General features: G+C 42.7%; 1 protein-coding gene across 3 annotated transcripts in view; it reads right to left on the bottom strand.

Moving 5' to 3' along the window:
* TTBK2 (tau tubulin kinase 2) overlaps positions 1–19,857 on the bottom strand; it is a 148,005-nt gene extending 128,148 nt beyond the window's left edge. The window contains exon 1 of one of the 3 annotated variants that reach the window (XM_059703877.1): positions 19,466–19,857. The gene's annotated coding sequence lies outside the window, so the exon portion shown is untranslated. Of the gene's footprint in view, positions 1–18,770; positions 18,792–19,465 lie in introns of those variants that run through there. The other 2 variants (XM_059703858.1, XM_059703867.1) reach the window with 2 other exon arrangements.
* Positions 19,858–24,630: the final 4,773 nt, after the last annotated feature.

The following is a 24,630-nucleotide window of genomic DNA, read 5'->3' as shown; positions in this document are numbered from 1 at the left end:
TACTGCAGCGTTTCTTCTTGGCATTGACTCCACGAGATGTTGAAAGGTGATGCAAGGAATCTGACACCATGCCTGATGAATAGCACTGTCCAGTTCTGTGAGATTTGATGGTTGTGGAAACAGCTGCCTGACGGCTCTTTTAACTTCGTCCCACAAATGCTCAATTGGATTGAGATCTGGTGATTGTGGGCACCACCTAAGCAAGGTAAAGTCTCCCTCATGTTCTTGAAACCACTCCTGCACAATATGAGCACCGTGGCATGGTGCATTGTCTTGTTGGAAGAAGCCATCTCCATTGTGATACGCCATCAACATGACAGGATGAACTTGATCAGCAACAATACTTAGGTATGTTGTGCTATTCAGACGTTGTTCCACACAAATTAAAGGGCCCAAATCATGCCAGGAAAACATGCCCCAAACCATAACACTTACCCCACCAGCTTGAAGGGTTGTACTCATGCATGTGGGGGGCATGCTTTCATGCTGTTTCTGCTAAATTCTCACTCTGCCATCTGTATGATGCAACTGGAAACGTGATTCATCGGACCACATGACTTTTTTCCAATGCTCGACTGCCCAATCCTTGTATTCTTGTGTGAATTGGAGACGTTTTATCTTGGTAACTGTTCGAACAGATCTTCGGCTTCCATATCCCCTAAGATGCAGTGAACAGCCCTGACTGGTTTGGCTCAGTGGATAGAGCATCGGCCTGCAGACTGAAGGGTCCCAGGTTCGATTCTGGTCAAGGGCATGTACCTTGGTTGCGGGCACATCCCCAGTGGGGAGTGTGCAAGAGGCAGCTGATCGATGTTTGTAACTCGCTATCTCTCTCCCTTCCTCTCTGTAAAAAATCAATAAAATATATTTTTTTTTTAAAAAAAAGATGCAGTGAACAGCTAATTTGCCTACAAACGTCAGGTGGTCATAATAATCTGGCCACTCGGTATACACACACACACACACACACACACACACACACACACACACACACATATATCCCACGTTCAAAGGCTGTTAAATTGCATTGTTTACCCATATCTTCAGAAAAAAATCACTTCTACTGTCGTGGTAAACAACCTGCTTTCCTATTTACAATGGTCTGGCCCTTTAGCAACTTCAGCGCGAAATTATAGCTAATTTGCCTACAAACGTCAGGTGGTCATAATAATCTGGCCACTCAGTATATGTATATCTCACATATTTTAAGAGGACAAATCCATTTTGTTTTTTTACTTTTCAGTAAGTTTAAATCCTTGAGGGGTACAGCATTACACAGATTCTGTGTCCAATGGCCTTAGCAGTAAGGTTGCTTTGGACTTTAGTATGAACCATGCCACTGTCTCCATGAGCGTGAGTTTCCACAGATTACTCTATTTTTTTGCTACCAGGAGTCACTGTGTTGTTCTTTGTTTTGTATACATAAGCACATCTCTTACCTAGATAGAATTGTTTCATTTCGAGCTTAGACATCTTCAGAAGAGCTGTGTGCTCCCTCTGGTTCCAGAGATCCCACTCATAGAACAGCAATAATGGCCTTGGACATATTTGTCATTATAGAAGTCCTGTTCCCAGCAGGCCTCCACAGGCTCCAAGATCTATCTCACTTTAAATTACCAGTGGGAAGATCATGGAACAAAGTGGTATCTGGATAAAATCCTTCAGAACACTTAAGTAAATAAAAAAATACACCTGTTCCAATTAGGAAATAAACCCTAGTGAAAAAAGCCCAGAATCCTTTAAGCTACCAAGGTGTACTAGACTTCTTTTAAAATATATATATATATATTCATTTCAGAGAGGGAAGAAGAGAGAAAGAGAGATAGAAACATCAATGATGAGAGAGAATCATTGACTGGCTGCCTCCTGCACGCCCCCTACTGGTGATTGAGCCTGCAACCTAGGCATGTGCCCTTTACCAGAATCGAACCTGGGACCCTTTGGTCCACAGGCCAACGCTCTATCCACTGAGCAAAACCGGCTAGGGCTGTACTAGACTTCTAAAATGGCTCCCCATGAACCCCCATCTTATGCTGCTGATCCTCTCCCCTGAATGTGGATGGATCTAGTCACTTGCTTCTAATGATAGAATACAGCAAGTGATAGGATGTCACTTCCCAGATGTACTACAGAAGACTGTGACATCTACCTTGCTCACATTCTCTTTTTTTGACTCTTCCTACTTGCTTGATCTTCTGATGAAGCGAGCTGCCAAGGAAAGGCCACATGGCAAAGAACTGAGGGCAGCCCCTGCTAGCAGTATTGATTCCACTTTTAATAGGTACCAACATCTAGCAGGGAACCGAGGCCCTCCGTCCACCCACCCATAAGGAATTGAATCAATCCAACAATCATCAGAGTTAGCTTAGAAATGGATCCTTCCCCAGTTGAGCCTTGTGATGACTACAGCCTACCTTTATTGCAGCCTGTGACTGTCCCTGAAACAGACTATCTAGATGAGTCAAATCATGCCCCACAGACACTGTGAAATTAAGAAATGTTGTTTTAAAACTTGGGTGATTTGTTCTGCAGTTATGCAGCAATAGATAACTAATGCACCACCAGGCTTTTTGGTATCTCAAACTTGTACCTGAAGCACAGATTCTTTTTGATTCCACATCACAATTTATATCTGAAAAATTAATGTAATTTGGCTATAGCACCAATGCTGTCAAATAATTACTTAGGACTCATTTTTTCAGTAATGCTAATAACTTAAAAATAATCTATCTTGGTGTAAAAATCGAGATACTAAAAGAGAGAAATTAAATAAATTCTTCCTTGGAAATATCATCAATGACCTAAAATAAGGAGTAAAGAGCGTGCTAATGAATTCAGATAATGATGCTAAATCTGGAGGTGTTGACAAAACAGAACCAAAGAAGATCAAAATATGGACAGAACATACTAAATGGATATTCAACTTGTAAAATAACATGTGGTGAAAATCATTTAAAACATTTGCTAAGTAGAAAAAGTTTGAGAAGGAAGTAACTGGCAAATTAAATAAGTAAACAATGACAATCCATGAAGATGAAGACCATATTATAATCATTATATTCTCTACCAAGATAAAAACTTATGAAATTTGCATTTTATCAATAGATAGATATTTGGTGAAGTTAATCAGCTAAAAATGAGACATCAAACTGTACATAATTTAAAAGTCATATAGATGCACATATACAAATGTAACAAAAAGATGAGAGAAAATGAGAAATAAATAGAGAATGAAACTAAGAATAAGAAGCGTAAAAGGCAAATGGATAAAAAGGCAAATTGTATAAGAATTCCAAAAACATAAACCAAAGTAAACCGCACTTAATGAAGAGAACTCCTTATAAGAGTATTATTTGAGCCCTGGCCGGTTTGGCTCAGTGGATAGAGCGTTGGCCTGTGGACTGAAGGGTCCCAGGTTCGATTCTGGCCAAGGGCACATGCCTGGGTTACGGCTTGATCCCCAGTAGGGAGTATGCAAGAGGCAGCCTACCAATGATTCTCTGATCATTGATGTTTCTATCTCTCTATCCCTCTCCCTTCCTCTCTAAAATCAATAAAAATATATTTTAAAAAAAGAGTATTATTTGAGAAAATAATGTAACACTACAGTGTGCTTACTGTCTCTAACTCCAAGAACTCCCCCACAAAATACAGATTAAGACCTGACTACCTAGACCCGTGGTTGGCAAACTGCGGCTCGCGAGCCACATGCGGCTCTTTGGCCCCTTGAGTGTAGCTCTTCCACAAAATAGCACGTGCGGGCGCGCACGTACAGTGCTATTGAAACTTCGTAGCCCATGCACAGAAAGAGCCGGTATTTTGTGGAAGAGCCACACTCAAGGGGGCAAAGAGCCGCATGTGGCTCGTGAGCAGTGGTTTGCCAAGCCGCAGTTTGCCAACCACTGACCTAGACTCAAATCCTGGCTGTGTAAACTAGAGCCCATTACTTAATGTCTCTCTGCCTCAAATTCCTCATCTATTAAAAAAGGGATAAGAACAATGGCTATCTAAGGATTGAAAGTGATATAGGACAGCAGTCGCCAACTTTTCAGACCTCACGGACCACCAGTGGTCCACGGACCACTGGTTGGCAATCGCTGATATAGGATATTTGAAAAGTGTTAAACATAGTGCCTAGCACATTGTCTATCCTCAATGAATGGTAGTTCCCCATTCTGCAAGCTTTTTAACCAATAGAAGGGAAAACAAGTCACATTTACAGACAGTCCAAAACAGTCCCTATACTGCTTGAGTGTTGATAAAAGGAAATTATCATGTTTGCATGAAGGCCTAGCATTTAAACCTATTATACAACTACTAGAGGCCTAGTGCACAAATTTGTGCACAGGTGGGGTCCGGCCAGCCCTGATGGGGGCTGATCGGGGGCAGGGCCAGCTGGGGGGAGGAGCCGAGGGTGGTAGGCCGGCTGGCCCCACCCCTGATAGGGGGGCGATTTGGGACAGGGCCAGCAGCAGGAGGGGCCACCGGCCATTGGTTGGCCGGCCCCGCCCCCTGGTCAAACTCACAGTCAAGGGGACAATTTGCATATTAGCCTTTTATTATATAAGACTAGAGGGCCAATGCATGAAAATTCATGCAAGAGCAGGCCTTCCTTCCCCCGGCTGCCAACACCGGCTTCGCTCCAGCACCTGGGCCCCGGGCTGGCTTTGTTACAAATGTAACAAAAAGATGAGAGAAAAATGAGAAATAAATAGAGAATGAAACTAAGAGTAAGTGTAAAAGGCAAATGGGTAAAAAAATTATATAAGAATTCCATAAACATAAACCACACTTAATGAAGAGAACTCCCTACAAGAGTTCTCTCCAGCACCCGGGACCCAGGATGGCTTCCCTCTGGCCGCCCACAGGCACCCAGGACCCGGGATGGCTTCCCTCAGGCTGCCCACAGGCACCCAGGACCCAGGATGGCTTCCCTCTGGCCGCCCACAAGCACCCAGGACACGGGATGGCTTCCCTCAGGCTGCCCGCAGGCACCCGGGACCTGGGATGGCTTCCCTCAGGCTTCCCGCAGGCACCCGGGACCCAGGCTGGCTTCCTTCCAGCCCCAGGATGTCTGTTCTAATTAGCATATTACCCTTTTATCATTATAGACTAGAGGCCCGATGCATGAATTTGTGCACGGGTGAGGTTCGGCTGGCCCAACCCAATGGGGGCCTATTGGGGCTGGGCCGGCAGGGCTGGGAGAGAGGGACACAGGAGGTTGGCCGGCCAGCCCTATCCCCAATTGGGGAAGGGCCGATCAGGGGCGGAGCCGGCTGGGGGGAGAGGCCGCAAGTGGTTGAGGGTGCCAATTGGGGCCCCGATCCGGCCGGTTGGCTGCTGCAGTGCGCGTCATATATATATAAAAGCCAAGTGACTGGAACGACCAAAATGACTGGTCGTTCCAGTCACTTGGCTTTTATATATATAGGTTATTTATCAAACTTATATAAAAATATTTCTGTTAACAAGAGAAAAATTACAACTGTAATTAAAAATTAAGTTATAGCATTGCATTGCTATAATTTTGCTTTTAAAGTTAATAGAAAAATTAGCTAATCAAAAAGGGAATAAAAATAAATCAATGCAACCTATTATTTCTAGATTGGAAAGAGTATAAATTGGACCCCAAATGTGTTTTGATTTGAAGCAAATTCTCAGTACCCACTTACATAAAAGGAGGAAGCATTATCATAGTGAATATCAAAGAAATTCTTTAAAAATAAAATAGACTCTCATACACTGTTGGTAGGAATGTACTTTGGAAAATAGTTCTGTATTATAAAGTAGAGCTGAACATATGCTCACCCTATGACCTAGTAACTCTTTTCCTAGATATATATTCAACAAACACTCTTCTCTCACATGTACCAGAAAACATGTTCAAGAATGTTCATAGCCACACTATCCATAAATGCCCAAAACTCAAAACAACCCAAATGTCCAGTAAGAGAAGAATGGATAAATTGTAGTATATTCATACAGTAAAAAATAGCTTCCTACTGCTGACATACAAATTGCCATAAGTTTAGTGGCAAAGCAACACAAATTTATAATCTTACAGTTCTGGATATCAGAAGTCCAGGCAGATTTCCATGGGACTAAAATCAAGGTGTCAGCAAGGCTATGCTCCTTGTAGAGGCTCTAAAGGAGAATCCATTTCCTTGCCTTTTCTAGCTTCTAGATTAGAAGCTGCCTGTCATTCTTTGGCTCATGGCCCCATCCTCCATCTTCAAAGCCAGTTGAGCAGCATCTTCAACTCTGACTTCTGCTTCCTTCCATCATCACATCTTATTTCTCTCTGACAAAATATATATGCCTTCTTCTTATATGTGATTATATTGAACACACATGGATAATCAAAGATAATCTTCCCATCCCAAGAGCCTTAATTATACCTGCAAAGTCCCTTCTGTCATATAATGTGACATATTCATCAGTTTTAGGGAGTAGGACATCAATATCTTTGGGGGATCACTACTCTACCTACCACAAAAACTATACTGAAATGAAAATGAAGAAACTACTGCTACACTGAACTACATGAATGAATCTCACAAAAGACAAACAAAATCAAGTAAAATTAAAGTATACATACAATATAAGTCCTTCTATATAAAGTTCAACAATAAGCAAAACTAAACTATGTTAAATAGGGATGCAAACATAGGTAGTAAGTCTATTTTTAAAAAGTAAAGATGATTTTTCACAAAAATCACAAGAATGGATTCTTTGGGGATAAACAAGGGAGCTTCTGAGATGCTGGCAATGTTTTTTTTTTTCAAGGTGGTTTTATTGATTTTTTTTAGAGAGAGGAAGGGAGAGAGAGAGATAGAAACGTCGATGAGAGAGGAACATCATCAATCAGCTTCCTCCTGCACACCCTCTACTGGGAATCGAGCCCACAACCCAGGCATGTGCCCTGACTAGGATTGAATTGGCAACCTCTTAGTTCCTGAGTCGATGCTCAACCACTGAGCCACACCAGCTGAGTGGCAATGTTCTATTTCTTGACCACTTGGCTTTATAATTATTCTTTAAAATGTATGTTTCATGTACTCTATTATTCTTTAAAAAATATGTTTTATGCACTCTATTATTCTTTAAAAGATATGTTTTATGTACTCTATGATTAATATATCTTCTACTGCTTATATCTTATATCTTAAGAACAGTAACAGGTAGTATAATCATATAAACCAGAGGCAGGGAAAGCCAGACACAAAATAGAATAGGCAACAACCACCTAGCAGTGTGATAGACAGAAGAAATGTCCAATCTATGCAAGGTGAAAAACCAGTTAACCTGTGAGTTGAGCATGAAACAGAAATCTAGGTTCAGAGTAAAGAAATAGACTTAGTCCAGCTGGTTTGTCTCAATGGTTGAGCGTCAACCAATGAACCAGGAGGTTGCTGGTTCGATCCCCTGTTGGGGCATAAGCCCGGGTTGTGGACTCCATCGCTGGTGCGGAGGGTGGGGGGTCATGCAGGAGGCAGCAGATTGATGATGTTTCTTTCTCATTGATGTTTCTATCTCTCTATCCCTCTCCCTTCCTCTTTCTCTAAAAATCAATAAAGAAAAAAGTAAATAAAATAGGCTTAGAATCACATACACAATTTACAATGTCTCCTTATTAAGCTATGAATTTTTTTGGTTGAAGAGCAGAAATCTTCTCATCTTTGTATTCTTAGTACTAGCACAATACTTTTTACAGAATAACTTTTCAATAGATTTTTTTGAAATATTTTTTAAAATATGTTTTTATTGACTTTTTTCAGAGAGAGAGGAAGGGAGAGGGATACAGAGATAAAAAATTGATGAGATCGCGAAGGCCCGCGGCGGGTGTTAACACGATGTGATTTCTGCCCAGTGCTCTGAATGTCAAAGTGAAGAAATTCAATGAAGCGCGGGTAAACGGCGGGAGTAACTATGACTCTCTTAAGGTAGCCAAATGCCTCGTCATCTAATTAGTGACACGCATGAATGGATGAACGAGATTCCCACTGTCCCTACCTACTATCCAGCGAAACCACAGCCAAGGGAACGGGCTTGGCGGAATCAGCGGGGAAAGAAGACCCTGTTGAGCTTGACTCTAGTCTGGCACGGTGAAGAGACATGAGAGGTGTAGAATAAGTGGGAGGCCCCCGGCGCCCCTTCCCTGAGTCCCCTCTCGCGAGGGGGCGGGGACGGGGGCATGAGGCCTTGCGGGCCGCCGGTGAAATACCACTACTCTGATCGTTTAAAAAAAGAAAAAAAAATAATTGATGAGAAACATCAATCAGCTGCCTCCTGCACGCCCCCAGTGGGCATGCAACCCAGGCATGTGCCCTGACTGGGAATCAAACCTGAAACATCTTGGTTCATGGGTCGATGCTCAACCACTGAGCCACACCAGCCAGACTGAAATAATTTTTTAATATATTTTCATTGATTTCAGAGAGGAAGGGAAGAGAGGGAGAGAGAGACAGAAACATCAATGATGAGACAGAATCACTGATCAGTTGCCTCCTGCATGCCCCCTACTGGGGATGGAGCCCGCAACCCGGGCACATGCCCTGACTGGGAATCAAAACTGTGATCGCCTGATTCCTAAGTGGATGCTCAACCACTGAACAACATCAGCTGGGCTCAACAGATTTTTAACGATTGAAAAGTCTTTCACCTCCTATACGTTTTGCTTGATTTTTGTAATCCTCAAGTAAATAATTGAGAGTCAATTTAAAAATTCAACATATAATCACTCAGTAAATTATTATGAATACATTAAAGAGTAGAAAGAAGTATAATGCATGGGACAGTGTGATCATATAGTTTCTCAGAGGAGGTAGAGAGGATTTATAGTGGTTTGGTAGATTGCAAAATAGCCACAAATCCCTTCCATTCCTCAATATCCTTCCCTTTGCAATTGTCCTGGCTGCAATTCCCATCAAGAGGCAAAGTTTCTTTCTCCAACCTGGAAATCAGGTTTGGCTCTGTGACTTGCTTTGACCAATGAGACATCAGCAAACATGACCCTGATGCTTGAAAAGCATTTATGCACTGGAAACTTGCCCTGTTTTGCTGGTTTGGAACCCAGTTGTGAAGAAACCCAAGCTGCCTCACAAAGTGAGCCCAGACAAGTTCAAAAAAACCATTCAGCCGAGCCCAGTCAAACTGCCAACCCATGGAATAGTTAACTAATAAATTATTATTTTAGCCTTTGAACTTTAGAATGGTTTGTTTCAAGACAGAATCTAACCAACTGAGGAGGTAAGCAAAGGAAATGAGCACAACATACAAGTGCATGGGTAACTGAATGCATGAAATTAGTCTAAATGGAAAAGAGTTCTGATTGTGGATAAAGAATATATAGACGTGAAAGGTAAACTGAGTTAAGACTAAAAATCAGGCTAGATACAGGATAGATTTTATTCTATTTCAGCAGACATGGGAGAGCCACTGAAGGACTTCAGAGCAAGGAAGGATACAGAATAAGAGAAAAGGAAGTCTAGTTAGGACTACTATAATCTAGATAGGCTAAAGTAATAAAATTCAAAATTGTCCTACATTTGGAGGGAAGCTAGATAATTCACTAAACAGATAACAGTATGGTTTTATAAATGCCATATACAGTTTATGTAAGATTCTGCTCTTTAATAGAAAAATAGGAAATTTATTTTTACCTACAATTTTAATCTCAATGGGAAGCACTATAATTAACCATCAAACAAGCATAAGACGTGTCTAAAGGGTAAGAAAATATTTTGACTCTCTTTTTGAGCGTAAAGATAATATATAGATTTCTAATGATACCATAACTGTAAATATGACTTCTCTTTGAAATTTAAATACACCCACCAGACCATTTTAGCTTCTGGCCTCCACAATGTACAAGGACCAGATTTACCCTCCTACCTACAAACTAGAAAAACAGACAAAATATATGAATGAAACAATGGATTTTAGACACAAGACAGCTGGCAGTACAACACAGGGGTCGTAAGAGAATGGAAACAAATGAGGTAAGCCTTACAACTGCCCCCACCTCACAGCCTAGGGAGTTTCCAGGCCACAGTACAGTAACAAGGAACCCAAAGAGAAGCCAGAAATCTCTGAGTTGAGGAAACAGAATTGAAAGTTTTGGGGAGGCCAAAGCAGGGCAGAACACTGGAGAGCTGCATAAAGAATGAGCTCTCGCCATAACCAGTTTGGCTCAATGGATAGAGCATCGGCCTGCAGACTCAAGGGTCCAGGTTCCATTCTGGTCAAGGGCATGTACGTTGGCTGCGGGCACATCCCCAGTAGGGGGCGTGCAGGAGGCAGCTGATCGATGTTTCTTGCTCATCAATGTTTCTAACTCTCTATCCCTCTCTCTCCCTTCCTCTCTGTAAAAAATCAATAAAATATATTTAAAAAAAAAAAAAAAAAAGAATGAGCTCTGGGCATCTAGAGAGGGTTCCTCTTAAGGCTTTGGCTGAGTACTTATCAGTGCATGTGTGTGAGGAAACAATCAAGGCCAGGGAGAGGACCCACTGGAAGGGGCAGGTGGAAAATTCGTGATGCTCACAAAAGGCCATGAATAGTTTGTATACTCACCAAAGTGAAAAAGACCAAAAACAACGAGGGCCTTGAATCAATCAAACTATCTTCAAATAACTGTACCCCAGAACAAACCCCAAAATATTTAAAGGAAAACAAACAAACAAATATATCCAACACGTAACCATATAAAATCACAATGTCTGGAATTCAAACAGAAATTACCAGGGCAGCAAGCAAAGAGAAGTATCACTCAGGAAAAGCAGACCCAGAAATAGTATAGGTGATAGAATTGGCAGACAAGGGCTTTAAACAGCTTTTATAAATATACTAGGGGCCCGGTGCACGAAATTCGTGCACTGGGTGTGTGTGTGGGGGAGTGTCCCTCAGCCCAGCCTGCCCCCTCTCACATACTGGGAGCCCTCAGGCACTGACCCCCATCACCCTCCAATCGCAGGATCGGCCCCTTGCCCAGGCCTGACGCCTCTGACAGAGGTGTCAGGCCTGGGCAGGGGACCCTCATTTCCCCCCATCACTGGTTCTGCCCCCAGCCCAGGCCTGATGCCTCTGGCCCAGGCATCAGGCCTGGGCAGGGGACCCCCAGACCCCTCCGATTGCTGGCTCTGCCCCTTGCCCAGGCCTGATGCCTCAGCCAGAGGTGTAGACCCCCATCACCCTCTGATCACCTGATCGGCCCCTTGCCCAGGCCTGACGCCTCCACCAGAGGTGTCAGGCTTGGACAGGGGACCCCCATCTCCCCCCGATCACTGGCTCTGGCCCCCGCCCAGGCCTGAGGCCTCTGGCCCAGGAATCATGCCTGGGCAGGGGACCCCCATCTCCCTCTGATCGCTTGCTCCACCTCCTGCCCAAGCCTGACGCCTCTGACCCAGGCTTCAGGCCTGGGCAAGGGGACCATCATATCCCCCCAATCCCCGGCTCAGCCCCCCGCCCAGGCCTGATGCCTCGGCCAGAGGAGTTGACCCTCATCACCCTCCAATCGCCAATCACCGGATCGGCCCCTTGACCAGGACTGAGGCCTCCGGCAGAGGTGTCAGGCCTGGGCAGGGGACTCCCAGCTCCCCGCCGTTGCAGGCTCCGCCCCTGCCCAGGTCTAACGCCTCTGGCTGAGGCGTCCGGCTTGGGCAGCGGGGACCCGCAGCTGCAGCGGCCCCGCGATCGTGGGCTCCGCTTTAGGCCCAGGCAAGGGACCCCTAGCTCCTGGGACTGCCAGCTTCGACCGTGTCCAGCTCCCATCGCTGGCTCCACCCCTACTTCCTGCTATCACTGGCCAGGGCGGAAAAGGCACCTGATTCTCCGATCATGGCTGGGGGGCAGGGCAAAGGCGGCCCCAGGGCCGCCTTTGCCCTGCCCCCCAGCTCTTAGCTCCCCCCTGGGTTTCTGATCACTGTCAGTGGCAGGGGGCTTCTTCCTGCTTTCCCTTTCGCCTCCCTGCATTGTGCCTACATATGCAAATTAACCGCCATCTTGTTGGCAGTTAACTGCCAATCTTAGTTGGCAGTTAACTGCCAATCATAGTTGGCAGTTAATTTGCATATAGCCCTGATTAGCCAATGAAAAGGGTATCGTCGTACGCCAATTACCATTTTTCTCTTTTATTAGTGTAGACTAGAGGCCCGGTGCACGAAAACTGTGCATTCAGGGGGGAGGGTCCCCCAGCCTGGCCTGTGCCCTCTCACAGTGCAGGAGCCCTGCGATTGATCACCCCAGAGGTAGGCCCAGCCCACCCATCCAGGGCTCCTCAATGGATTGCCCCAAAGAGGTAGGCCGGAGCCGAGGGCCACAGGAGCCCTGGCAGAAGCTGCGCAGAATGCGCAGCCATCTTGTGACAGCATGAGGGCATCACGGTGTGACAGCGTGAGGACCACCTAGGCTTTTATTAGTAAGATTCAATATAGTAAAGAAAACATAGAAAAGCATAAGCATGAGAGAAATGGAAGGTATTTAAAAATTAACTTCTAGACATGAAAAGTATATAGCTGAGATAAAAAAATATACATTGGATGGTCCTAGCCAGGGTTGCTCAGTGGTTGAGCGTCGACCTATCAACCAGGAGGTCATGATTTGGGGCACATGCCCGGGTTGCGGGCTCAATCCCCAGTGTGGGGCTTACCAGAGGCAGTGGGTCAATGATTCTCTCTTATCATTGATGTTTCTATTTCCCTCTCCCTCTCCCTTCCTCTCTGAAATAAATAAAAATATATTTTTTAAAAATACATTTGATGGGATTAACACCAGATTAACCATGAGGGGTGGATGGGAGAGGGAATCAGTGAACTTTAAGATACAGAAAAAGACTATCCAAAATGAAACAGAGAAAAAGACAAAATCCAAACAGAGCATCAGTGAACTACAGGAGAACATCAAAAAGCCTAATATATATTATACACAAAATAACTGGAGTTCCAGGAGACAACAAAGAGGTTATTTACTCTTTTATTGTGTTGTCAGTTACTGTAACCATACTATCTAACATAAAGTTTCTCTCCACTTTTAGCAGATACACATTTTAATTTCTGGAAATGTTTACTGAGCCCAGAGACATTGCATCCTGGGGGAAAAGAAAGCAAACAAAAAAAAAGTCTTAAATTTTCCAAATTTGATGAAAACTATGAATATGCCAAACAACCCCCTATTATTAAAGTAAAAAAAATCATATGCTTTCTAAAGTTATTATGATCTATTATGTAAGTAAATAATATTTAGAATGCCTGATCTACATTCCAAAAATAGATTAAAATATAGTCAGATATAATGGTATATCATATATCTCAAAAGTCAAAATAATACATATTTCACAATATAAAATATTATCTAAGTTATGCTTTAAAATAAACAAGCTCAGGTGTAGACACAAGTTTATAAAAACTACACACCATCTAAGATTTCAAGATATCTAATAATTCCTAATGTAAACAACAGGAATAAGGGTCAGAATAGGATAAACCCTGTGGGATTTTGTTTTTGTTTGAACCCATAGGTTTTAGCAAGAGGCTCTCTAAAATGTTAGTAAAAAGAGATGAAGATTTGTGAATATAACTCTAAACTGCTGATAGCAAAAGAGAAACAAAATTAGTGACCAATCACACTACAACTGTTCCTTCTAAACTTTCACAGGAGGTAAATTATACTTCCACAGCAGCATGGAATATCTCTGGGCTAAATAAATATATTCAAGAAAGTAAAACGTCTATTAAAGAGAAACTTTACAAGTCAGCATGGTTACAATTACAACAGAAAAAAAGTTCTGCTTTGCCTGGCTACCATACTAACAACACATAAACAAATTCTTCCTTTATAGAAAGTACAATGTAATTTACATGACCAGATTGTAAGGAAAACACTAAATAAATAAGACCCTTCCTTCAGTAAAATCTACTGTAGCCAGATCAACCAAACAAAGCATGTGTCTACAATCCTCCCACTAAGACAAAGAAAAAAAAAAATCAATACCGAACCTTCTCTGTACTGATAGTCATTGTATCTGGATTTAAAGTATATTAATTTTCCCTTTTTAAAAAGAGCAAAACCGAGGCAAAGAGAGATTAAGTAATCTAAGGTCGTATGATGTTATAGTAGAGATGAAAATAGATTCAAATCTCATTTGGTGCACAATGAACAGTTCATATTCATTTGTTTAATAAACATTTATTAATGTAAGAGGTTAGTGGCTAGAGTAACCGCATTTTCTAAACCAAAAAGTAGATGCCAGCATATAAGGGATATATTTTTACCTGATTTACAAATGTATTTATATCTTTTTAAACTTATAAAGATATTCAAATTATATCCTAATTACTTCTACATTTAATAACTCACCGATACACTGCTGGACTCTAGCTAGAGAGATTCTAACTTCATTCCTGGAAGACCTCTTTCTTATAACCTTACATCCCCTCCTACTGGTAATGCCTCATCCTAACTTCTGAGGTTCAAACAGAGAATGTGAAACATAACAGGAATTCTGCCAGTACTCAAGCAATTGAGGCCTGGGAGAACCCAAAGTAGAAACCCATATTGGAGGGAGAGATGCACTCTTTAGGACAAACTTTTTCAAAGTGTTCTGACATTCTAAAAGGACCTAAAGCTGTATAAGGAGTTGTGTGAACACTTAATTTTTATTAAAATTTTTAATTTAAAAACATTTATTTTTATTTTTTTAACTACTTATAGCCACTAACTTCTGAATCTGAAAAACATGTAGAATAAACTTTAAAAAATATTATTTTTATGTTGATAAAACAGAAAACTGCTTCCCTGAACCTACCTCCCAGGTGTTAGGTCTATCTACTAACATGCTCATGTGGTAGTCTGCATTTTGTTTTCATGATACTTGGAACACTTCTAATTCCATGTCCTACAACTGTCTGCTCCTACTGCCTTATAAGCTCCAAAACTGAGATCATTTCTGTCTTTCTCACTGGTGAATCTCTAACCCCTAGCACAGTAATATGGTAGATACTTAACAACTATCCTATATAATAAAAGCCTAATATGCTAAGTGTCAGGTCGACTGGTTGGCCAGTCGACTGGTCGGCCTTTCAACCAATCAAAGCATAATATGCTAATGACATGCTAAGGCCACTCAACTATTCGCTATGATGTGCACTGACCACCAGGGAGCAGACAGTTGACTAGTCGACCAGTCGCTATGACATGCACTGACCACCAGGGGGCAGACGCCCCAAACAGTAGGTTAGCTTGCTGCTGGGGTCCAGCCAATCGGGACTGAGCAAGATGTGCTGGACACACCCTGGAGCCCTCCCGCAATCCCTCCCCAGCTGGCCAACCTCCCATGCCCCTCCCCGGCCCCGATCATGCACCAGTGGGGTCCCTCAGCCTGGCCTGTGGAATTGGACCAAAAACCGGCTCTCCGACATCCCCTGAGGGGTCCCGGATTGTGAGAGGGCACATGCCAGGCCGAGGGACCCCACTGGTGCACGAATTCATGCACTGGGACTCTAGTTTAATAAATAAATGGATGAGTCTATTGCAATGGTTCTAAAATGATATAATGAGATTCAGAGAGGCTAAGTTAAGGCCGTAGCAGTGGAAATGAAAAGGAGAGGTTTTATGTTAGTTAGAATCAAGAAAGAGGAAGCCAAAAAAGAAAGAAATGAAATTTTTGAGCTTAGATGACTGATTAAACAGTTATATTTTTATTTATAGATTAAAGAAGGTAAAAGATAGCTGACTTTTGTCTTGGACATGTTGAATTTTTCAAGTGTTAGACAAGTAGTAGAAACGAAGTCCTAATCGACTTACTATCTACCATGTGATTGTGATTTAGCTTCCAGATAATTTTTTTCAAATCAAATTCATGGGAGGTAAGGCTCATATTTTTCTCTTTAGGTACTCATTTTTTTCCTGTGTTACTCCCTTCATCTCCTCCTTATTTGCCTTATAGCCCTGGCCAGCATGGCTCAGTTGGTTGGAGTGTCATCCCATAAACTGTCCCATAAGCCAAAAAATGGCAGGTTTGATCCCTGGTCTGGGCATATACAGGAGGCAGCTGATTGATGCTTCTTTCTCATTCTCTTTCTCTCTCCCCAACCCCTTCATCCCTCTCTAAAAAAAATATGTATACACACACACGCATCTGCTTAAAAATAACCTGTTTAGTAGATGAAATTTTCTAGCAAAACTGACATTCACATTATGTAAACATACAATTTCAATCTGCATTTTAAACCTACAATCAAGGATCAGCAGATATTAATGACAGAAACTTTTGAGTGGTAATATGTGTTGTACTTAGACTCAAAATGTAGCTCTAAAAACTCAACTTTTCACATAAAACTTAAAGGCTCTTTTATCAAATATGCAAGTATGATACTTAACCTGAAAGCACTGTGTATTTAAAGTACAAAAACTGTAAAAAGTATTTACAACACAAGGATTCTATCCATGGAAGCCTGGGAGGAGGTGGGGAGAGGGGGATCTACCACTATCATCACTATTGTTTACAATATAATGGATAATGACAGAAGATGACAAGGAAGTAAAACAGTATAAATATGTTTAATTAAAAAAATCTATAAATATTGAAGATGTCCTACAATATTACTAATCAAATAAACTGACATAACTCCATCTATATTTTGAGTCAAAACAGAGCTCAAAAACAGCAAAAAAAAAAAAAAAAAAAAAAAAAAAGGAATAGAATGGAGTAATTTTGAGTAACATACAATCAAGTTGTAAAGATTGTTTGCCACAGCCCAGCCCCACAATGTGTGGCTCAGTGGTTTATCAACCCACCAGCCAAGAGGTCACAGTTAGATTCCCAGTCAGGACACATGCCCAGGTTGCAGTCTCCATCCCCAATAGGGGGCCCGCAGAAGACAGGCGATTGATGATTCTCATCATTGATGTTTCTCTCTCTCTCCCTCTCCCTTCCTCTCTCTAAAATCAATAAAAAACATTAAAAACAAACAAAAGGTTTGCTACATATCTATAAAACAAGTTTTCTTATCGAAGGTTTTTTTAAATGGGGAAGAAAATAAACTATATTTAATAATCCCATTAATTCTCAAAGACTGTTTATTTTGCTAATCAATTCAACTCCCACTAATTTAATAATGGTCATTAAACATTTTCCCTTGTTATACGTATGTTGCTTTTTTAAGGCAACAAACATTTATCATCTCACCTCAAAGTATCTTAGTTGGGTGATTCCAGCTCAAAGTCTCCCAAGAATTGTAATCAAGTTGTCATGTCTATATATTACCTTTAATATAAAACTTGCAAAGAATTGACTGCTCCCCACCACCACCACCACAGAGTTAAATTTAAATTTCATGATGGAGGGTGGGAGTGGGGAGGAACTTGGTTGGATAACATTCATCTACATTGAAAAGCCAACAATCTATCACTAATTGTCACATTTTTGGGCATTTTTATGTAAAAGTTGTCTAAATTATACAAACTCCACTTCAAACACTACATTTAAAGATATTTGAAGCCCTATATAATTGAGTTCAATTTGCTAATGCAACTGAGCCTAATCTCGTGAAGACTTCCTGAGGCATTATAATCATCAGTATTTAAAAGAAAGTGAAAAGATGACATAAAAATCTTAAGTCACATAATACAATAGGAAATTCACTAAATTATGTATTATCCATAGTACAAGATAATGACCAAGATATATTATTTTTAGCCCCCTACTAAAGATCAAATTTGTTTCAATTCGATATTATAAATTAATATAGCCAGGAACTTCAATTTCTCCTTTCCTAAAAGAGGAAAAGGAATATCCTAACATTCTATAATAAAATTTTAAAAAATGTTAGATAAACTTTCCTTTATAACTATGCTTCAAACATCCTTTCAGTGTCTTGATAAAAATGCATCATACAGAAAAATATAAGGTTCTAAATTAGGGGAAAATCCTTTCAGTGTGTTTTCAATTTGAATAGCTCACATTATGCCATCTACGTCCATGCACATATTATTTTGAAAAATTTTTAGAGTTAAGATGTAGTCAAGATTCGTCATATTAAGTAATATTTGTCATCATTGCTGCTTCTCTATTTAAAAAAAAATGCATAGCCCGGAAGGGGTGGCTCAGTGGTTGAGCGTGGACCTATGAACCAGGAGGTCAAGGTTGGATTCCTAGTCAGGGCATATGTCCAGGTTGAGGGCTTGATCCCCAGGGGCGTGCAAGAGGCAGCTGATCAATGATTCTCTTTCACCACTGATGTTTCTATCCCTCTCTCCCTCTCCCTTCCTCTCTCTGAAATCAATAAAAAAAATATTTTAAAAGTAACAACATAGCATTCAATTCCTTCAATTCTTTAAAATCAATCTCCCATCTCCCCCTCCCTCCCCTCGAAATAAACGTTACTATCTATTCTATGTAGCCAAAAGAAAACAGCAAACACATCTCTGTGGTCTATCCTGGCAAATCAGTGTTTTAGAAACCAATGCAACTGTTATTAGTGGCTCAGAACCAAACACTGTAACAAAACGCAGAGCGGAATCCGCCGCCCGCGTGTGTATACATGTGCCCATTCATAATAACGGGATCCTCCTACAGGTATATAAAAACGCAATTTCTACCGACATATCAAAACATCCTTACATAATACACAGGTTGTAATAAAACTGTCCTCTTTGAATGTTCGGAGAAAGAACGATTCCTAAAGCTAGCGACGAGAAGAGTTTTAATACCGGAACGGCTGCCACCTATCAACTTTAATTCAAAGCAAAGTACAACTCAATGTCATTTTTACCTCTAATGGAGCCACGACGGAAACAAAATGAACTTCACTGTCGGACAGAGCATGGTGGCATCCTAACGGGTTATTTACTTCTCCGATATGTGTGGAGTACATATGCACGGCGTCTTTTGTCCCTCCCACGGCAACCCAGGGTGTCTACATCATCTCGGTCAGAGCACATGACGAGCAAACCCCGCAGCTCATTACTTCGCACCCCAAGTAACAGAAAGTGACGGCCTCCGTCGTCGTTACTACACGGCAGACCGATTCTATAGCCGATGACCCGTCACTGCGTTTGGGGAGGTGGAGTCGGGGAGACGCGCTGAGAATAGCCCGAGAAGCCTGCGTTCAGTCCTGATACAGAAGCGGCATGAAGCGATATGTGGGTCACACACGGAGGGAGAGAGCAAGCCCAGCTCCGTGACCCTCTAAGTTCAATACAGACACCAAGAGCCTCGGGGGCAACGGGGCACACGCCTTCGGGGAAACTGGGGAGCAGCAGACGATCTCCGATGTGCAGTGACCGGCGCTGGCACAAGCCCAGGGCGTGGGCAGCGACCGAGGACTCTCCGTACCCCTTCCCTCCGCACCAGGGTCGGCCAGTGCGCGAGGAGGGTGGCCAGAGCAGGGGGCCAAGCTGGGGGAGGGCAAGGGCCGGGGATCCCCCCCCCTGGCCGCGCCCCGGGGGTTCTGGGGGTGTGTCCTACCTGGGCCGTGGCGGGCGCAGGGATTTCGGGCCGAGGGCTCAGGGCCGGAACCCGCAGGGGTCAACCTTCGGCAGGCGGGACCGCCGCCGCCTACCCATCCCCCGCCGCCGACTGCGGCGGGACGGAGCGCGGCTTCGAGGGTCGGCCGCCTGGGTAGTCCCCTCGGGTACGGTCCGCGTTTACTGGCGGCGGCGGCTGCTGCTGCTGTGACTGCCGCTGCGGGCCACCCCCCGCCGCTGCTCCTGTGCCAGCCCCCGCTCCTCCTCCTGCCGCCGCCGCCGCCGCCTCGTCCCCACCGCTCCCATCGCCGCTGCGGCGACTACTGCAGCGCCCGCTGACCCGACCCGACGTTATTCTCCCCCTTCGCAACCCGGCACAGCCTAGCCCACCTGCCCTGCCAGGGCGCACGCCCACCTCTCCGCCGCAGGTGCTGATTGGAGAGCGCGGCACGAACCCGCCACGTCGGTTGGCTGTTCCCATTGCCTATCAGGAAGGGGGCGGAGCGTCGGGCCGAGAGCGTCCCGCCCCCCACCGGAGAATTGCCGCTACCTTCAGGTTTGCCTGAGAGGGCGAGTTACCGGGAAGGGAGCATCACAATCGCAGCGCGCTTGCGCGGGGAATTCTGGGGCTCGTAGTTCCAGCCTCCGCCGCGGCTCCCCGCCGGCTGGAGCCGAGAAGTGGGGCGTCGGAGACGAGCGACTGGCGCACAGTGGAGTCCTACAACCTGCGCGGTGGTTCTAATAAATGCGTGGCTGTGAGCCTAGGGTTGGGCTTTTCGGAAGAAAATCGGAAGTGTTTTGTCACGTTACGAGTTTGCATTCTCCAAGGAAGGAGGGCCCCAAGCCGGAGGCCCTGCCATGCCGCTGTCTCAGAACCAGAGCGGCCAGGATCTGGCAGGTGGACGCTGTCCCCAGAATCGCGAAACGAATCACCGGTGGGTACCGGGGAAAGGCCTAAGGTACAAGGAGGGAAGGAGCCCGAGAACCGGGCAAGGAGTGCCAGCCCGGAGCCCGGAGCATCCTTACGGTTTGCACAACCCACGAGGAACGAGATCTCATTCCCTTTTCGAGACACCACCAGCCAAAGGGTCAGTGAGCAGCGCCCTGGGGACCAATTACAGGATTCCAGGGAGTCCCTCGAAGACCTTCAAAGAGGAGTGAAGAGGGCCGAGCAGCGAGGCTGTGTGCGATGCATTGGTATTTGGGGGTGTGTCAAGCTCTTTGAAGAGGAAACCCTAAGATGAAACCCCCTCCCCAACTTCACCCACCAAGTTACCCAAAGAGGTTAAACAGCTTCCCCAAGACCAGAAAAGTAATTTGTGGCAGAACCAGAACTCAGGTCTCTTAAACCTCCCGAGCCCAATGATTTTTGGTTGGTTGTTTTGTTTTGTTTTTTAATCATCACAGTGACTCCCAGGAGTCTACCATGGACTGAAAAGATGCAATGAATTTTGAGCTGCATTTTACTTTAAATCTCTTTCTTCAATCAAGTGACATTATGATGAAAGCCAACTAGGAATATAAAAGGGTTTGAGCATGCAGACAAATTTAACACTGAAGAAAAAATATAAAAGGGTTAAAGATGAATCCTATATTCAGTCTCACAATGGTTTACAGGATCTGTTTCTCCTTGTTCAGGAAATGCCACAGTCTCAGCATTCTTTAAAAACAGCAGGCACCTCTACTGTCTGACATGTCTAGATCCTTGGATAAAAAGCAGGACAAAATGTACATTAAAAGCTATTGATGATGCAGCTCCTCTTGTTCTATTCAAACTTTAAAAAGTTGGCAAATTGTTGTGTTTTTCCCCCCACTGATTGAAACCACAAGTTGCTTTTCCATTCCTTTGTCTAACAATATAATTCATTTCTGAGTATTGGCGGGGCAAATAATTTGAATTGGAAAGGATTAGAGTTTCTGTAAATACTTTTCCTTAAAGAAGTTTGGAAGGAGGGGAGGAGTCCCGATTCAGTGACATTATGCCTAGCAATATTTCAAATAGCTATTCTCTATTTGAAGAGAATATTTTTCACTCACTTAGCAAATACGTTGTATCCTCTTCAAGCTACCCAGATATATCACTGCTATCATGGGTAAGAGTTTTAATGAATTTACTCATAGGACTATTATTGTTTCTTTTAAATGAGTCAGCAGGTACAGCTAGATTCTCCAAATGATGGAAAGATGATTATTCTTCTGGCCAACTCCCATATGCAAATCCATGAAGGATAAGAGTATGTGAGAGAGCAGTCCAGTAGCTATATATCGAGAGTGTCTTAAAAAGTACAGTGCAGAGGGAAGTGTTCTGTGATTAGTATCTTGAGAATAGGGCAACAGTGTATCTCAGGATAGAGAGTGTAAGGATGAACATTCAGTGAAACTTAATGCCACTGAAGTGGGAATCCTGGGATATTGGACTGACTGGCCAAGGAGAAAAGCTTCCCAGGCCTCCCTTTTTCTCTGGTGCTTTACATTTAAAAATGATTGGTCTGCTCCAAGATATATTCTTTTAGGCTAAATGGAAAGGTACTGTTTATTCAAGAGCTGGTACTGGAATTCAGGAATCCTCTTTGAAACTGACTATATATATAAAATTTTTTTTTATCGAGTCTTGTGTGGGTACTCACCAGCATCCAGTCTTGTTCATTTCAATGGCCGGCAAAGCAAATTTACTTTTTTTCTTAAGTATATTAATGGGTCATTAATGTAAGCAAAATAAAGCATGGCAGTGTGAAAAATAGCAACCACATTTCTTCAATCAAATATCCATATTGTGTGTCTGGTTGTGGTTTCAAAGAAATCTGGATTAAATAACATGATTCACATATGAACCTTGCCTCCTGGGACACAATAGTCCTTCCCATGATGAATTGGGCTGACCTGTGTAACCAGCATGTTTTCTCACAAATTATGATGTGTAAATTCCAAGGCTAGGTCATAAAAGACTTTGCAGCTTCCACTTCATGCTCTCTTGGATCACTTACTTAGAGTGAAGCCAGTTGCCATAACATGAGGACACTCAAGCAGCCCCTTGTAGTGGGCACCTGGCAAGGAACTCAGGCATTAAACCGATTAATCAGACCATCTTGCCAGCCATGTTAGTAGACCCTCCAACCCTGGCCAAGCCGTCAGATGACTGCAGGCCCATCTGGCATCTTGACTGCCACCGTGTGAAAGAAACCCTGAGCCAGAATCACCCACCTAAGCCACTCCCAAAATCCAGACCTACAGAAACTATGTGATAATATAAATAAATGCTTACTGTTGCTTTAAGCATTAGGTTTTGGGGGCAATTTGTCATGCAGTATTGATAATAAAGTAAAATTTGCACACCAAAAAGGGGATGATTCAAACTAGGGATGTGTGCCTTAGATAATTGAGTCCAAAAGAATGGTACTCTGGTCCTGGGATCAGTCTTAGAGCATATTCAAGGATAATGAGCAAAGTTCAGGTTTATACTGAGTTTGAACACAGCACACAAAGCACCTTTCAACACTGCTTTTCTCCCAGCACAGAATAAAGGACACTGGAAAATTCCTTTCTCCTTTCCCTTCTCCTCCATTCGTGGCTTCTTCCACCCATTTTTAGATCTTTCTATCTCTCCCTTTGAAAGCAAATCTCATGTACATCTGAAACTAATATACTAGTATGTTGCATGTCAATTATAGCTTAATTTTAAAAATCTCAGAATTGAACATCTTATTCTTATTATTTAAATATATATTTTTATTGAGTTCAGAGAGTGGAAGGAAGAGGGAAAGAGAGACAGAAACATCAACGATGAGAGAGAATTATGGATTGGCTGCCTCCTGCACGCCCTCTACTAGGAATCAAGCCCGTAACCCCGGCATATGCCTTTGACCTGAATCGAACCTGGGACCCTTCAGTCCGCAGGCCAACAGTCTCTAGCCACTGAGTCAAAGTGGCTAGGGCAAGAATTGTACATTGTAAATGGGTGGATTGTATGGTATGTAACATAGCTCAATAACGTTGTTTAAAATAATCACACAGTCCTTTGAAACATGAAACTCAATAAAGGACTGGTTCTCCAGTGCTTTCACAAACCAGTAAACAGTCCTGTTTTTAAATTTTTCATCAGTCTAACCAGCCGTGGGCAAACTACGGCCTGCGGGCCGAATCCGGCCGGTTTGAAATGAATAAAACTAAAAAAAAAAAAAAAAAGACCGTACCCTTTTATGTAATGATGTTTACTTTGAATTTATATTAGTTCACACAAACACTCCATCCATGCTTTTGTTCTGGCCCTCCGGTCCAGTTTAAGAACCCATTGTGGCCCTCGAGTCAAAAAGTTTGCCCACCCCTAACCAGTTTCTACTTGAATATTACCTAATCTACTAAACAAACTTTCTATGCCAACTACTCTGCTGGACACTGGGAAAACAAATATGAATAAAGGTAGTCCCTCTTCTTAAGGGTTTCACAATGGATTAGCAAACATGCAAATCCTATTACAATACACAGCAATAACTGCTATAATAGAGGCATATTATGTAACATATATAGATGTGCCAGAATGGCTCAGTAAACTATAGCCCGCAGTCCAAATCCTTGGGGTCCTCTGAGAACTTGACCTCTTTTGACAGAAAAGCATTCACACCAAATAAATCAACTTCCTCAAGTGTTTGTGTTTTTTAAAAAACTTCATCCTTTATTTCTAATTAAAAACATTTCAGAGAAATGGGGTGGGGGACGGAATCTCAATTTGGGGTATATGAGTCTATTGTCTTTTAACCTACTGATTATCAATTTGTGTTTGATTATTATTAAAATGCAACATAATATCAGTGAAGATGAACACTGATTAAAACTAAAGTTAGAAAATAAAAGTTTGCATTGACAAAAGTAATTCTAATTATAGTTATTTCTTGATCTACTTCCTACTTATGCCTAACTTTTGTGAAATACAGAACAAACTGTGCTCTTAAACATTAACTTTTTGCAAATTTATTCTATTAAAACAATGAATTCTATACATATGTGCTCTTTTAAGTTTCATCTTTGTTACAAAGACATCTGTTAACATAGCATGCTTGTATTCTCACAATTTTCAAATGGGAACTAGCGAGGTGACATTGTGATTTCTGATGTGCCTGCCACAGTCTGGCAAAAGTTCAGTAACTTTCTGGTTCAGGGATTACCTGCTCC

The sequence above is a fragment of the Myotis daubentonii genome, chromosome 1, assembly GCF_963259705.1.
Source record: "Myotis daubentonii chromosome 1, mMyoDau2.1, whole genome shotgun sequence".
Classification (NCBI taxonomy): domain Eukaryota; kingdom Metazoa; phylum Chordata; class Mammalia; order Chiroptera; family Vespertilionidae; genus Myotis; species Myotis daubentonii.
The sequence above is the reverse complement of the archived record's forward strand: the minus strand, read 5'-3'. Positions and strand labels throughout refer to the sequence as shown.